This window comes from Lissotriton vulgaris, chromosome 2_1, assembly GCF_964263255.1.
Source record: "Lissotriton vulgaris chromosome 2_1, aLisVul1.2, whole genome shotgun sequence".
Lineage (NCBI taxonomy): Eukaryota > Metazoa > Chordata > Amphibia > Caudata > Salamandridae > Lissotriton > Lissotriton vulgaris.
Window position 1 is genome coordinate 943,506,304 of NC_141687.1, and position 18,816 is coordinate 943,525,119.

An 18,816-nucleotide genomic window follows, 5' to 3' on the forward strand; every position below is an offset into this window, starting at 1 on the left:
GACACCAACCCTAGTGACGCCACTGCACCAGCATCCGCTTACTATCAAGGTGTGCACTTCTCTTTAAAACACTAACACATGCTCCTGCCCTCACGCCAGTCCTTCTCTTCCAAGTCATACTTTATTCCTTCGACACCATTTTGAATAGAAAGTATTCGTGATAATTGAAGTGCCCAATTATTTAACAGCACTTGAAACTTCCACATCATACCCACACGTATAGTGCTCATCTTTCGTTCAACTTCCAAAGGCTTACCACAATAGGTTTTCATTACTTCTACATTTTAACCTTGAAGTGCCTAATTTGCTAAGTGTAATGTGGGCCACAATGGATCAAATCTGTGTCTGCTTGCTTTCCTGTTAGAAGAGACGTTCTGGGTCCACTCCCCTTTTGAGGTGGAGTTGACTGGATCTCTACTCTGCTTTGCTGACAATTTAAAAATGAAATGGACCCGTGACCCTTCGTTTATTAACTATTTATATCATTTTTACTATAACAACTGAATTAAGTATGTATTTAGATTCGGTTATGACGTGCAATCTGAAAAAATGGGAAACATTTAGGTATCAAACGGTTTGATGTACAAATTAGAGAAACGGTTTGATGTACAAATTAGAGAAACAGTCAATAACAAACCATACCTGTCCAAGTGTAGACAGCTGCCCCACTTTCTTTGCTGGCATTTGCAACGCCAAAGAAACGTGTGTATGATCTCACTCTACGATTTGCACCTCTGGTTCAAACTTCACACTGATATCTGTCAAAAAGAATATATATTTAGTTGGTTCCTTAACGCACACAGAACTGCTCCCACGTATTAGGAATCTCACAAAAACAATTTTGGATTTACTGAATAAAAACTCATTTGTTATATAGGTGAATTCCGACTCAAAACGTTACAGCTAGGAATAAACACACATGAATGAAACAAATTAAAAATATGGAACAACCCTAACCACGCCCCACTGGGCATCCTCTTCGTGAAAAAGGCAGTAATGCTGGAATTACAGGTAGGCTATTTTGATCTGTGATAAGTCATACCATGAATAGAGAGAAAGAATGTGAAGATTGCGTATAAAGATTGAAATGAGGTTATCGTAACGTAAAGCAAATGCTAACTAAAGGGAAATTAGCCAAAGTCAATAGGTCTTGCCTTGATAAGTTGCTGCAGTGCTTTGATTTATTTTCTTTGCAAGCTTCTACCATCAAAAGTAAACAGAAACAAATAAAGCATGCTGGTGCCTAAACCAGTCAGCCATCTAGTTGCAATATAAATATTTTTTTATTTAAAAGCACAAAGATTGGTGCATCCAGGTGAACTTAGTAAAGGACTAGAAGCCTTTTTTTAAATTCAAAATCATAAATATTACTCTTATTGGTGCAAAGAAAAGGGTATTACTTGTTTAATATTTTTAGCTCCCGTTTAAAAGACAAGGATAATAACTAAATAAATACTGGCAAAGTCAATAGGTCTGAGACCGGCTGCATAACTATTGATTTTGCCTATGCTTTTTCTTTTGGAATAGTTTCCAACTTCATTGGCTGCCCATGCATGTGCTTGCACTGCCATCTTGGAATGTTTTTTATAAACCTTTAACTGGAAGGAGAATTCCAAAAAGGGAACGGCAGCAGTGGCCGGGAAGCTGATGGGCCTCAATGCAACGGTCTCGCCTTTGAAAAAAAGTTAGAGCTATTGGCATTGTAATGACAAAAATATTATTTATGTGCTTGTTTTGAAAACAGATAAAAAAATGGCATGGTCATTTACAATGCCAATAGCTTAATCTGTCGCAAATGCGAGACCTTCTGCATTTGCAAAAACACACACACACACACAGAGCCACACACTCACACACACAGAGCCACACACTCACACACAGAGAGCCACACACACACACAGAGAGCCACACACACACAGAGAGCCACACACACACACACACACACACACACAGAGAGCCACACACACACAGAGAGCCACACACACACAGAGAGCCACACACACACACACACACACACACAGAGAGCCACACACACACACACACAGAGAGCCACACACACACAGAGAGCCACACACACACAGAGAGCCACACACACACAGAGAGCCACACACACACACACAGAGAGCCACACACACACACACACACACAGAGAGCCACACACACACACACACACACACACACACACACAGAGAGCCACACACACACACACACACACACACAGAGCCACACACACACACACACACAGAGAGCCACACACACACACACACACACACACACACACAGAGCCACACACACACACACACAGAGAGCCACACACACACACACACAGAGAGCCACACACACACACACACACACACAGAGCCACACACACAGAGAGCCACACACACAGAGAGCCACACACACAGAGAGAGCCACACACACAGAGAGCCACACACACAGAGAGAGCCACACACACAGAGAGAGCCACACACACAGAGAGAGCCACACACACAGAGAGAGCCACACACACAGAGAGAGCCACACACACAGAGAGAGCCACACACACAGAGAGCCACACACACACAGAGAGCCACACACACAGAGAGAGCCACACACACAGAGAGAGCCACACACACAGAGCCACACACACACACACACACAGAGCCACACACACACACACACACAGAGCCACACACACACACACACACACAGAGCCACACACACACACACACAGAGCCACACACACACACAGAGCCACACACACACACAGAGCCACACACACACACAGAGCCACACACACACACACAGAGCCACACACACACACACAGAGCCACACACACACACAGAGCCACACACACACACAGAGCCACACACACACACAGAGCCACACACACACACAGAGCCACACACACACACAGAGCCACACACACACACAGAGCCACACACACACACAGAGCCACACACACACACAGAGCCACACACACACACAGAGCCACACACACACACAGAGCCACACAGAGCCACACACACACACACAGAGCCACACACACACACAGAGCCACACACACACAGAGCCACACACACACAGAGCCACACACAGAGCCACACACACACAGAGCCACACACACACAGAGCCACACACACAGAGCCACACACACACAGAGCCACACACACAGAGCCACACACACGCAGAGCCACACACACGCAGAGCCACACACACGCAGAGCCACACACACACACAGAGCCCCACACACACACAGAGCCACACACACACACAGAGCCACACACACACAGAGCCACACACACACAGAGCCACACACAGAGCCACACACAGAGCCACACACACACACAGAGCCACACACACACACAGAGCCACACACACACACAGAGCCACACACACAGAGCCACACACGCAGAGCCACACACACGCAGAGCCACACACACGCAGAGCCACACACACGCAGAGCCACACACACACAGAGCCACACACACACAGAGTCACACACACACACAGAGTCACACACACACACACAGAGTCACACACACAGAGTCACACACACACACAGTCACACACACAGAGTCACACACACACACAGAGTCACACACACACACAGAGTCACACACACACACAGAGTCACACACACACACAGAGTCACACACACACACAGAGTCACACACACACACAGAGTCACACACACACACAGTCACACACACACACAGTCACACACACACACAGTCACACACACACACAGTCACACACACACAGAGTCACACACACACACAGAGTCACACACACACACACACACACAGAGTCACACACACACACAGAGTCACACACACAGAGTCACACACACAGAGTCACACACACACAGAGTCACACACACACAGAGTCACACACACACAGAGTCACACACACACAGAGACACACACACAGAGTCACACACACACACACAGAGTCACACACAGAGTCACACACACACACAGAGTCACACACACACACAGTCACACACACACACAGTCACACACACACACAGAGTCACACACACACACACAGAGTCACACACACACACACACACAGAGTCACACACACACACACAGAGTCACACACACACACAGAGTCACACACACACACAGAGTCACACACACACACAGAGTCACACACACACACAGAGTCACACACACACACAGAGTCACACACACACACAGAGTCACACACACAGAGTCACACACACACACAGAGTCACACACACACACACAGAGTCACACACACACACACAGAGTCACACACACACACACAGAGTCACACACACACACAGAGCCACACACACACAGAGCCACACACACACAGAGCCACACACAGAGCCACACACAGAGCCACACACACACACAGAGCCACACACACACACAGAGCCACACACACACACACAGAGTCACACACACACACACACACAGAGTCACACACACACACAGAGTCACACACACAGAGTCACACACACAGAGTCACACACACACAGAGTCACACACACACAGAGTCACACACACACAGAGACACACACACAGAGTCACACACACAGAGTCACACACACACACACAGAGTCACACACAGAGTCACACACACACACAGAGTCACACACACACACAGTCACACACACACACAGTCACACACACACACAGAGTCACACACACACACACAGAGTCACACACACACACACAGAGTCACACACACACACACAGAGTCACACACACACACAGAGTCACACACACACACAGAGTCACACACACAGAGTCACACACACACACAGAGTCACACACACACACAGAGTCACACACACACACAGAGTCACACACACAGAGTCACACACACACACAGAGTCACACACACACAGAGTCACACACACACACACAGAGTCACACACACACACACAGAGTCACACACAGAGTCACACACACACACACAGAGTCACACACACACACACAGAGTCACACACACACACACAGAGTCACACACACACACAGAGTCACACACACACACACACAGAGTCACACACACAGAGTCACACACACACACAGAGTCACACACACACACAGAGTCACACACACACACACAGAGTCACACACACACAGAGTCACACACACAGAGTCACACACACACACACAGTCACACACACACAGTCACACACACACACACACACAGTCACACACACAGTCACACACACACACAGTCACACACACACAGTCACACACACACAGTCACACACACACACACAGAGTCACACACACACACACAGAGTCACACACACACACAGAGCCACACACACACAGAGCCACACACACACAGAGCCACACACACACAGAGCCACACACAGAGCCACACACACACACAGAGCCACACACACACACAGAGCCACACACACACACACAGAGTCACACACACACACACACACAGAGTCACACACACAGAGTCACACACACAGAGTCACACACACACAGAGTCACACACACACAGAGTCACACACACAGAGTCACACACACACAGAGTCACACACAGAGTCACACACACACACAGAGTCACACACACACACAGTCACACACACACACAGTCACACACACACACAGAGTCACACACACACACACAGAGTCACACACACACACACAGAGTCACACACACACACAGAGTCACACACACACACAGAGTCACACACACAGAGTCACACACACACACAGAGTCACACACACACACAGAGTCACACACACACACAGAGTCACACACACAGAGTCACACACACAGAGTCACACACACACAGAGTCACACACACACACACAGAGTCACACACACACACACAGAGTCACACACACACACACAGAGTCACACACAGAGTCACACACACACACACAGAGTCACACACACACACACAGAGTCACACACACACACACAGAGTCACACACACACACAGAGTCACACACACACACACACACAGAGTCACACACACAGAGTCACACACACACATAGAGTCACACACACACACAGAGTCACACACACACACAGAGTCACACACACACAGAGTCACACACACACAGTCACACACACACAGTCACACACACACACACACACAGTCACACACACAGTCACACACACACACAGTCACACACACACAGTCACACACACACAGTCACACACACACACACACAGTCACACACACAGTCACACACACACACACAGTCACACACACACACACACAGTCACACACACAGTCACACACAGTCACACACACAGTCACACACACACACAGTCACACACACACACAGTCACACACACACACAGTCACACACACACACAGTCACACACACACACACTCAGGCATGGCAAGGCTCTGCGTCGGTCACTCAGTCGGAGGAGAGGTTGGGGATTCCGCGTGAGTGCAGGACAACCCTCTAGCTCACTCTGGTGTGAATGCTGCCGGGGGTGTGTCCTGACTGTTCCTCTGGATGGGGCGAGCTCACATGACCCCCTCAGGTCTCTTATCTCAGCCTCTTTCAGAAGTCGAGAAAGATCCCATTGGCAAACCGAGGAGGGAGGCACCCAGCCTCCTCTTAAAGGGACAGGCCGGGTGATATCATCTATCTATCTCCAAACATCAGGGAGCTGCTGAAATGGGCGCTGCAGCGAGTGCGGACAATTAAATAAACAAAACTAATGAATAACTACACAAAAGAAAGGCGCGGACTGCCGACCGCCCAGAAACCAGGGGGTTAACAAAGAGACCCCAATGGGAATGAGATTGTCTCCGACTCCAACAGCCCCACCCCCAACCACGGTTCCCAACCGGACCCGGCTGGCTTTACCACAGCCCCACCGGCCCTGTATAAAGTGGTCTAGCATGTCACTGATCCCTTCCCCGACTCTCTCTGCCCCAGCCCTGCCAGCCTTTCACAAACAAGGTAGCATATATCAGGGGTGGGGAATTCCTATCTCCCGACGCCCGAGACATCAAGATTTCTTACAAGGGCAAGAGGTTTTCATTTCTATTTTGTCCAAAGGACATGTAGACAGTCTTACGGTAATCTGATACACAGCTGTTTAACCCTGTTGGTCACAGCCAGTTAATAAGTAGCTCTGCAAAGTTTATTGTCAGTGAAAGGGTCAATGTAAAAGCTGGGGTCTGCATTTTAATTTCCCAAGAGCAGAAGCACAACATAATGAAGCTGAGCTAAAAGTTGCAGCTCCGTATAATACTTCCACAGCACTGGAGTCTTTTTGCTTTCTCCCAGAGGCTCATTTGTGCCTATCAGGCCCTCCCCAAGTCCTTTCATTTTCTTCGAGCACAAAACGAACACAGAGCTTCTGCAGCTCCAGAACACTCACATAACTGGAAGGTAATGTTATCTGCCACTTGGCTCCTGCTAAGACTTGAACCTTGTGACCCGCTGCCTTTTATTCTGTGCTTCACCCTTGGGCCTCAATCGGCCCCAGGATCGCTCCTCACCCTCGCCTCCGTGGGCCTGCAGTAAAGCACATGCTTTCCCTTATCATCATGCTCTTGCACAACCCTCCTTTGCACGTTGCCTTTACTGTGCACCTTATGTTTCACCCAGTGCCTGAATTTGCTAATGCCACCCCCCTCTGTTACCCTCTCTCACTGCCCTGACCTGCCCCCTTGGTCTCTCATATCCTGCATCATCCAGGGCTTACAATAACACTCAATAGTTTCCCCATGGGGAATTCATGCAGTCTTCAGGCACACCCTCATGTCTGTCCTTGCACTGGGCCTCTCGTGTCACTTCATGCGTGCACCAGGGGCATCTGAACACCCTACAGCAGCTGTAGGGTTCTTCATGGGCCTCTTCTTTCTGAAGGTCCAGACAAAGGTTCATAATTGACGTGAAAGGATATATACATGAATGAATGAGTTAAAAGATGGATGTAAGGATGGATGAGTAGAAGGATGGATGAGTGCAAGGGTGAGTGAATGGATGGGGTGAAAGTGGATGGATGAGTGAACGGATGAATGGTTAAATGAAAGCGTTGATTGATGGATGAGAGAGAGTGGATAAATGGATGGTTGAGTGGGTGTATGGATGGCTGGGTGGAAGGATGGATAGATTGATGGATAGAAGGGTGGATAGTTGAGTGGATAGTTGAGTGAAACGGTGAATGTAGGGATGAATGAAAGGGTGGATGGATATGAGGAAAAAAGACGATGGTTGGGGTCAAAGATGGAAGAGCAAAAGGACGGATGGAGGGATGAGTGAAAATGTGAATGGATATGAGGGAAAAGAAGGATGGAGGGGTGAAAGATGGAAGAGCAAAAGGATGGAGGGATAAGTGAAAGGGTGGATAGAGGGTGAAAGTGGATGGATGAGCTAAAGGATGGATGGATGGATGAGTGGAAGGAAGGAGGGATGAATGAATTTAAATGATAGATCTAGAGCTGGAAGGATAGGTTTGGACCGGGGCATTGTGAACCCCTCTCTTTAGCAGCTACAGTGGGGGTGGAGCTTTTGATTGGCCTCATCTGTCTGCAGCTCAGCAGTCAAAGGCCCATAATTAATGTGTAACTGAGAGTGAGTGGATGAATGGATGGATGGATGAGTGACTAACTGGCTTACTAGATGGAGGAATGAGTGAAAGGATGGATGAGTGATGGGGTGGTGGATGGATGTGTTGATGAAGGAAAGGGTGAAAAGATAGATGGGTTGCAGGGTGTATTGATGGATGGATGAGTGAAAGGGTAAATTGATGGATGAGTGGAAGGATGGATGAGTGAAAGGGTACATTGATGAATGAATTGAAGGATGGGCCGATCGCTGAGATGGATGGATATGGTTGGGGATGGATGGGTAGGTTTGAATATGGATGGGCGGGCGGATGGATGGACAAACAGAATGGGGAAAGTCTGATGAAAGAATGAATGTATACCAATGTAAAGGTGAAATGCTAGATATCAGTAGGTGAATGAAATGATGAATGGGTAGATGTGCAAAAAAAGAGGCAAAATAAAGAAATCACTAGTATTTTAAACCTTCTATAATCTGAGCCTGACATAACCAGAGAGGCTATTATCCGAGCTCTTTATAATGAGAATGCTGCCATTATTTGACGGTGCACTACATGGCACCAAAGGGACAAGTGGATATAGTTACAGGACAAGTTGATTTATAAAGCAACCTGTCCCATGGACAAGTAGATATTTTATTAAATTCCACACCCCTGATATATGACTCCCCATAGCCCTACCGACCTCGCCTGTATACAGTAGCCTGGAGTGTAACTGATCCTAATTCTCGTACTGAGTCAGCCCCAGCCCTGCAGCCCTTTCATTGAGAACTCACTGACATGGGACAGACTCCTACCTAGCCCTACTGGCCTGGGCGAAAAGAGACAGAAACAAGCCTTTACAATGCAACGGTTTTGCCTTTGGAAAAGTTAGAACTATTGGCATTGTAAATGACAATTTTTTTATTTATGTGTTCGTTTTGAAAACCGATAAATAAATGGCATTGTCATTTACAATGCCAATAGCTTAATCTCTCGCAAATGCCACACACACACACATAGAGAGCCCCCCACACACACAGGCCCCCCCCCACACAGCCCCCACACCCAGACAGAGCCCTCCACACAGAGCCCCCCCACACACCCACACAGAGCCCCCCCCACACCCACACAGAGCCCCCCACACACAGCCCCCCCCCCACATACCCACACAGAGCCCTCCACACACCCACACAGAGCCCTCCACACACCCACACAGAGCCCTCCACACACCCACACAGAGCCCTCCACACACCCACACAGAGCCCTCCACACACCCACACAGAGCCCTCCACACACCCACACAGAGCCCTCCACACACCCACACAGAGCCCTCCACACACTGTGAACCCCCCTGTGCAAGTTATACACCGTTAAAGATGAACCGACCGCATAGGTAACCAACCCTTCCATTGTCAGAAAATGCGCACCTTATGTGTTGGTTTTTAAGGTAACACGCAGTTAAACATCCGTGACAGCAGGGGCTTCACGAGCTGCCGCAGAGAACATACAGAACAGTACACATCTGTATATACAAGGCATTTTATTATTTCAATGTCATATGAAAGAATTACATAAATCTACAAGCAACCATTCATATAAATAATATTTTAACCGTTGGAGAAAATACATTGGTATTGTGTATGCAAAGCTATCGATTGTTTTAAAGGTGTGTGCGCGCGTATGCGTGTATGTACACTGTGTGCTCACTGCGCGTTCTTCCATAGGGCAGTACACATCCTGTCCATTTACACACCTAGATTTATTTTAAAAAGAGCCCCCTTTCACTGCAATAACTCTGTGCGCACAATGAGACCGGCGTGAATCGGTTCATATGAACAGTCTGAGCAGAAACCATAGGTAAATGTTGACCGTCTGTGATGATTTAATGCACATCTGCGTGCCTTTAAGAATGCCTATACCTTCTCAGCTGCCAAATGTGCTCAACTTGAACTCACTCCTCCGAGAGCTTTAACAACATTGTAAACAAATGTGATTAGTTAAAATTCGGATAAGTACCATAAAAATAGTAATAAATAGAGGGTCGCGTTCTGTGAATATTCCTACTGCATAAGCGCAAAAACATTGATTTACTTTCTTTATTTGTTAAGTTTTATTAATTTCTCTCTTAAATGAACCTGCGGCCGGGGGCTCCGAACATACCTTTTCAGCTTCTCGACGTAAAGGAGTCAGGGCAGGGGCCGGCTCAACTGTGTGTGCACTCGGCGCTTTTTGTGGCCGCCACAATGCTGCGCATAATGCCCGAAAATCCATCTTTAATATCTCGACGTGTGGGTAGTCAGGCTGGGCCCTGAGAATGCCAGGCGTGCCGGGGGAACAGAGGGTCGTCGAGGCAAAGACTACAGGGGGGCAGGAAAGGCACGGACAGCAGGAGGGGGCAGGAACGAGGGGGGGGGGCGGCACACGGTCAGAGGGAACGGGCACTCACCTGGACTTCCTCCGGTGGCGGTCGGCCGCAGAATGAACAAAATAAAAATGGACGCGACAAAAAAACAAACACCGCCCACCGCCGCATGAAGATTTCGAAAGGGGCGGAAAGCCTAACATTTGCAGGAACGCCCCCGAATCTGCTCTCAGGATGACGAGCAGATGTCTGTTCCAATGGCTAGCCTCCATTTATGGAGCTAGCCAATGGAAACAGAGGCGGGGACCAAAGCCACTCTACTCTTCTCATAAGGTTTTCCCTGCAGCTGCGCAGTGCGCAGCTCGCTAGTAAAAACGCCTGTCTCTTCCCCCCACCCTCCCCCCCAACCCCCTTTAAGAGGCAAGCTCAGTGTGAGCTGTGTGTCTACTCTGGATTGTAAACATCCAGTCACATTTCAACAGCTAGTGGACTTGTCGTGTTTTTCGGAGCCTATTGAAGTCTGTTGCGGGCTGCTGCAGACACTTGACTTGCAAAACGGCTCTAATTCTGGCAACCTAAAGAAAATTGTTAGAATTAGTCAACGAAGCTCTGATCTAGTCACGGAAAACTGATGTATACTGTTTGGATTTTTGGTTCAACTGGAAAAACTTGCAGTGAAATATATTTTATTAATGACTTCAACTATTTGCAAGAGGAAAGTTTTAAAGAAACAAACCTCAATCAAAAACCCTATACTCCATTATCAGCACACCCTGTAAACTAAAGATGGTTCATTCATTGTCTTGTATTAAAGAATGCTTTGCAGTCCCTAAAAGCTCGGATGTCTTAAGAGCTTGAAAAGCCTCACCCCGTTCTTCCTGAAATGGTGTCTAGGAGTAAAGAAGACTATCCTTACTGACCGTGTTGAATTTTGGTGGGGACTCTTGCCAAGTTGAGGACGCCTTGCCCTTCGCATGCTAGTTGGATGTGGGCATGCGAGACGCTGGGGAAAGCTGAGAAGCGAGCGGGACTCTTATTGTGAAGCAGCGTGTGCCTGGCTCTTGACTTTTGTTGGGGCTTCTTTCGCGCAAGACTAACAAAGATTCCAACCCCACAAACATGCTAATTTTGCAATCTGTCCCACCTCTGCGGCTTCTCAGTAGAGCTGCTGTGCTGAGGAGCTTCCAGCCCTGTTGCAGAATCTCTCGAGGTAATCCTGTGATTCTCGGCGCGTGCATGTACAGCTTTCACGGTGCAAACGACATGGCCGTACCCCGGGCCCTCCAGCTGCCCACCCGAGTGGGTTTGAGTGGCCACCCCACACACTACGCGAGCCGCCTCTCACTCAAGCTCACTGGGCAACTACCTCACGTGCGTGCTCATCTCTTCAACTGAGTTTCTGCAGAGCCACTGGCAGCTGAAACACCATGCTTGAAAAGCAAGAGGCATGTAGCAAACGGAAGTTTACTGCGTGCAGGTAGGTCTGCAATCAGAGAAAACCCCATAGAATTCCCAAAAACGTGCACTAGAACGGTAAAACAAGTATGGCGCGGGGGGAGGGCAGGACAGCAAGCACTCAAATAAATTTGGTCTGCACAGTTTATTCAAATATATTTTAAAAAAACAATTAAAATAGAGACATAATTAAAATTGGGAACAGACAATATATAAAAGAACACAAATGTACAAAAACCATAAACACTTCCTATTGCTAGAAAAGGAGGTACAACATAATTAATATTCCGCAGCTGTCAGAATAATCCTTAACTAATGTGCAATGTACTTCTCCCTTTTATTTCAACGCGTTTCGACGGACAAATGTGTAGTAGCCTCCTTCATCAGGAATATATTAGCTGTCTTCCCAAAGACTTCTTGAAAACAAGATTGCCTTAGCACAAGGGGTTAAAAGCCTCCTTTCTAGATAAAAGACCACGAGCAGTGTGGTGCCCAGTAATAGATTTCATTTGCACAAGAGTGTCTTAATCGGGGTTCCACAAGGTATCTTTCAAAGGTTATTTTCAGCCACAGTCAAATGAATATGGGATGATCCTCATCACGAAAAGCTACTTGGTATTAGTGTTCCGAGATTCGTAGCACTGTGGTTCTATAAGGAACTTTACAAAGCATAATGTTGTGATCAATGTGCACACGGTAAGTTGGCCAAATGGAAGAAAAAAATGGTGTGTTGCCTGTATTAACACACGTCTCAATGTTCCCAATATAAATAATCTTCAAATGACAACGTCTATACTTGAAAGATCAAGAGCTATATCCAGCCTCTCGATTTCAATCCGTTACAGTTTCTGGCTTCTTAGATAAACGCCCGCCAGCGTCCCATGTGCAGTCCCAAAAGATTTGATGAAAGACATCCATTGAGGATCAGTGCCATCACACGCAGTTATGCCCAAGAGGCCACGAGTGGGAGAGGGCTGCTACAAAACTGCCAGTACCAAAGGAAATCTGGTCCATAACCCCTTCACACACCATGAAGAAGATACATATAGCATGCAACTCTCACAAAACCCATATGGTTCTGTTATTCGAGGTGGGCCTCACCCTTTGGAAAATGTACACAAGGGCTGTGGAGAGAACTGAGTACGCCGCCGAAGAGTACAAGTCAGAACAGTGGCATTGCAATGTATATGTGCCTACTAAGTAACCAACCAACTGGAAGCTGAGAGGAAAAAGAAATGGCTTGCCCGCTAATATTAAAAAAAATAATAATACATACTGAGATACTATGTACACGGCTGTGGGGAGGGAGAGTTTTAAAAAGATAATGATCGTACACCTGTGGCCCCATTGAAAAAGTGCAGCGCGCTTTCAATCTTCACAAAAAAGTGACCACCATTACTGAAGCTAGCATCCTATCAGTTCTCTTTAGATAAACTGAGCAGAGTTCTCTGAAGGGCTAATTCAAGCTAAACAGTTAACGACACGGTAAAAGGTCCAGTCCTGATGGGAGGTTACAAATGCATACAAGGTGTTTCTAAGGAGGAACTAAAAAGCATGTTAGCAAATCAGAAGCAACCATTTACGAAGGACAGCAACAGGAGCCAATTGAAAAGATGGACGGAGAGTGGGTGGAGCTTCAAGTTCATACCCAAGTACCCCATGCCTCGCTTGCAGCAGCGCATGCGCGGTCCAGGCTCGACCTGAAAAGGACCATCAGAAGTGAGGGGGGCAGTGGAAGAAGACTAGACACAAACAGGAAGCTGTGATGGGTCCATGTTTCTCAGCAGTGACAGAAGTCTGGAGAAGACTGCAGGAGGAGGTGAGCAGCCGAAGGGAAGCCAGAGGATTGACCAGTAAAAAGCGAGCATAAAGTGGAAGACAACCAATGGTAATTATTGTAAGTAATGGGTGGGCTCTAACCCAGTTCTTTTTTTTTTTTAAAACAATGGCTTTCACAGACATGCGCGCTGTAGGCGAAACCCCAAAAAATATTGGGGCACATTACCAAGCAATAGCAATAATTATTGCTATTGCTTGGTTAGAGACAAAAATTTACCGCTGAGCTGCGGCGATTTATACCGCAAATAAACCTAAATGCGATAAAAATCGCTGCAATGCATGAATATCGCTGAAAAGTCAGCGATATTCATGCATTATCGAGCTAATGCTCTTAGCCATGTTATCCACCTCCCATTGGATAGCATGGCTAAGAACTGCCCAGAGCAGGTGTTAGCGCGAATATCTCCAAAAGTTGGTAATAGGAGATAGCGATGTCAGCGACTGTTTTCAGTCGCTAACATCTTGGCACGCCCACTTTGCATGTCATTAGTGATAAATATCACTGACATGCAAAGTGGGGCCCAAGATGGTCGCTATCTCCTACTAGCTGTCGCTAACTGGTGTTAGCGACAGCTAGGTAAGAGAGATAATTTTATCTCCACTTCCTTGGCTTTTAAAGCCAAAAAAGTGGAGATAAACCCCCGTGATAATATGCCCCATTGTTTTAAGTGGGTGCTTTCAGGGAAAACTGCGGTCACTCACTGTGCAACCGAGACATAGGCTTAAGTGGGCTCATGTATTGCTTCATGTTATATGCTGCAGTGTGCAGAAACAAAACAAATGGCCGATGAACAGAAAAATAAAGACGGCTGACACAAAGCCCATCAACGTACGATTGGATATATTATTTACTTGTTTTTTTTAATTATGTATCATGAGGATGGTGAAAAAAAAAACACACACACACACACACACACACACACACACAGAGGCGGCTCCTCCACTAGGGCAGAGAAGCATCGCCCCCACTGCTTTCTCGCAGTGCGAGAAGCAGAAACATAAAATGGTAATAACTACCATTGTATGTTTCTCGCACTGCGAGAAAGCAGAAGGGTTAGGTTGCAGGTAGGGCTAACCTAGAAGCTGGGCAGGGGAGGAATGGCGTGCCCACTCCTGAGTGCACATGACCCGTTTGGTCAGCCCTCTGGGGCCGACCAAAAAGGAGACTAGCAGACGAAGCAGGACCTTGTCAGCGGAAAGGTAAGTTTAATTTTTGTATTATTTTATTTAAAACACCCCCCCCCCCCCCCAAGCGAGTCGTGCCAGCCGCAACTGGAAGTGCCTCATTGATACTGAATCAATTAAAAATACCTGTTGTGATTCAGAAAACTATTTACATCTGTACTGCATTCACAATTTTCCCTAAAAACAAGTGTCTTATCTTCCCTTTGAACTGCTTGATATAAGCAGTACACAGATGCTTGAAATATGAGCAGTTTTATATTTAAAACTGTACAGCCGTGGTGATATGATTGGACAGATGTAACAAAACAAGGGCGCCCATGTTTCGGTTTATAAAATACTTGTTACTGGACCAATGTTTTTCCTTCAAATGTAGTATTAACCGAAAAACAGGTCTATAACCTGCATCACATCACCCAAATAAATTACACTGGGACCTTCAAACAAAAGGTCCAACATCAAAAGTGAAAAATAAAGGGCAGAAGATATTCGGGAAAGGTAAGCAATTTAAGTAAGTACAAACGAAACCACCCATGTCTGAAACAGTAACGGGAGACTGGAAAAGAAATCTGGACTTTTAGAAGAACGGATACAAAGTGAAAAGAATAGCCACGGACTAATTAACGGCGTAAACAAGTAATTGAGTTAATAAGGATACGTATGGGGTTAAAAAAAAAGTGTGGATTTCTTAGTGCCGACAAAGAAAATCTAACCTGGCTAATCACAATGAGTCCTCTTAAGTACTTTCTTGTCAACCCCAACTATAGCCTAAAAGCAGACTAGACTCGGATCGAGCTGAGAAGGACTACTCGCGTCCAGGTTTAGCTGCAGCACTCTGAATGAAGTGCGGAGCTTTCGCTCTTGTGGGTGAACCCCCGCCCCAACAAAATGGGAATTGAAACGGATAATGGAGCAGAAAGTAAACATGCACCTTCTATTGGGCGGAGTTAGCACAAGAAGGTGCGCAACTCATTACTGTTGTCTCAAAAAAGTAATTACTCTTCTCGTTGAACCGAAATTTCGCAACCAGACTGCACCAGCAAACAAAGTGTAAATTATATGCGAGTAATGTGCTTCGGAAAACCTGAAACAAAGCAAATACGTAAACTAAAGCAAAAGGCCAGGAATGTAACGATCACGGTAATGGCTCCTAGTTACGACAGCCATTTTGTTTTTCTTATCCGAAGCAAAATAACTAGGGAGAAAACAAGGGCGAATTGATCCACCTGAACTCGGGGTAAAATCATCCCCGTTATCTGGTATGGTGGTAAGCTTCGGATCCCCGCCTTCTCGGCAGCCGCCCTGGCTTGTAACTAGGCCAAGGGCAACGGAGGTACGCGAAGCGAGGCTCCACGAAGGCCATATAGTGAGAGTGAAAAGGACACACACGACTAGGGAGTGAGAAGTGAATACCACAGGGACTTAGAGTAAGCCGCGTGCTCCGTGAAGTGCGAGCCCCCCAGGAGTACAGACATCCACTTACCTACGACCAACGAGACTGCTGCGCACAAAATGTGAAGTAAACGACGCACGCAGCCAGAACTCTGGCGCCGATTCAGTAGCGGGAAGGCAGCTGGGTGATGCAGTCCTTTGAGGTTCAACAGACAGTGACAAAAGAGATAATAAACCATGTTTCCCACAGTGCATTGCGCATGACGTCACCACCAATGGCTGAAAACAACTTTCGGTTGCTATTACCACTATTGCCGCTATTTCTTCTGGGACTGTTAGTTTTACTGTGAATGTTCAGTCCTATGATTCAACGGCGGTTGAACTTTATTTCCCAGAAGGCATTGACACGCTATACCCATCTGTGGACCTTCGTCAGTCTTAAATGCTAAGGTCAAGTGGCAGCTGGGGTTCGTAGGTTAGTCGTGTACGTGTTTCCCATGCGTCAATAGTAGTCGGAGCTACTACGGTCATTCTCCCCGAGGCAGCTAGAAGGCAGTTGGCGCTCAAATCTATGGAAGCAAGTAAACACGGCAAAAAGATGATGGAAAGAAATGTAGCGGCCCATTTGGTCAGATAAACGTTTTGGATAGTTGTAACCAGGAATTTGGGCAGGCTCCTCCGCGTGTCACATACCAGTTAGTAATTTGGGGGCGGGGGGGGGGAAGGTCATTGAAGCAGGTCGCTATCAGGCCCCCTATTAATGTCCTTAACTTCACTGGTAAAAACTTATTGATTTCAGAACAATGAATGTATTGTTAGACAATAAATGGATGTAAAAAACGTTCATCAGTGTCAAGACCCAGAGGCTCGATTATACTTGTAAATTTCCTTTACTTTTCTCACAGGAGCCATAGTAAAAACTAAAACGACATCTCCCTTGCCCACCATGTAAATCGTAACACGTGACCCTTTGTTGTAATGAACACAACATAGGTCATTTAAGTTGAATCGAAAATGAATTTATTAAAGGATTATGTCCAAAAGTATAAACACACAAGGAAAGACAAGATCCAGATGCGATGCTGTCGAGTCCGGTGTTCAAATAAGAATGACACGACTGCAACGCATCTGGAAAAGATCTCAGAACATGGAATGCAGAAAACAGAAGGGACACAATCTAAACAATTAAAGACATAGAGATACAACATCTCCTTTCCATAAACAAAAAATAAATAAAAATGAATACAAATAATAATCATTAAACTTTGCTGGCATTACAATATTTTTTTACCATTAATCAAGTTGGAATTACATTCTGAATTAGAAATGATGTCCTTTTGAATTTTATTAAACTCATAAACGGAATCATTTGAAACATCTTGTTGATCATTACTATCTAAATTCTGATTTTCATTTTTAACACTGTGTTCTACAAAATCAGAAATGTCTGTTTGTGTATTCATAGACTTTTTAGGATCTTTTGATGAATATTCCTCAAAACACAGAAATTATGAACTTTTCAAATTCTCCCTCTCACTTTTTTTTTTTTAATAATGTCTTTTTGAAAAGGTTTAATCTGTATGACGGCACTCTTGTTCCACCAACCTTTATTTTTAATCATCACAGATGAATGTATAAATCTTACAACTTGTGGAGAACTATATTTGGATTCTCCTTTATTTACTTTTTTAATAATAACCAATCCCCAGTTGCATATTCATTCTTTACCTGAATAGGAATTTTTGATCTTAGTTTGTATCTTTTCTCAAAATTATCTTTAACACATTCACCAATGGATGTATCAGATTTATAATCTTCAATTTTTTTTAATGAATCAATACTGTTGTCAAACACGGGTTTTACAACATTTTTAGCATCTCTACCTTTCTATAAGAAAAAAGGTGTAAAACCTGTGATGGAGTGTGGAGTATTTAAATAACTCCAAACTTTCTCTTTAATATGTCTTCTCACATCCAAACCTGATGATAAAGCTGTTTGAATTCCCTCTTTAAAAAATGTATTCGCTCTTTCCACTAAACCATTTGCAGATGGAAAATATAATGGAATTTTC

General features: G+C 45.8%; 1 protein-coding gene across 2 annotated transcripts in view; it reads right to left on the bottom strand.

Moving 5' to 3' along the window:
- THRAP3 (thyroid hormone receptor associated protein 3) overlaps positions 1–16,965 on the bottom strand; it is a 269,684-nt gene extending 252,719 nt beyond the window's left edge. For both annotated transcript variants that reach the window (XM_086956473.1, XM_086956472.1), the window contains exons 1-2: positions 16,837–16,965; positions 643–758 (exon numbers count right to left, since the gene is read on the bottom strand). The gene's annotated coding sequence lies outside the window, so the exon portion shown is untranslated. The remainder of the gene's footprint in view (positions 1–642; positions 759–16,836) is intronic.
- Positions 16,966–18,816: the final 1,851 nt, after the last annotated feature.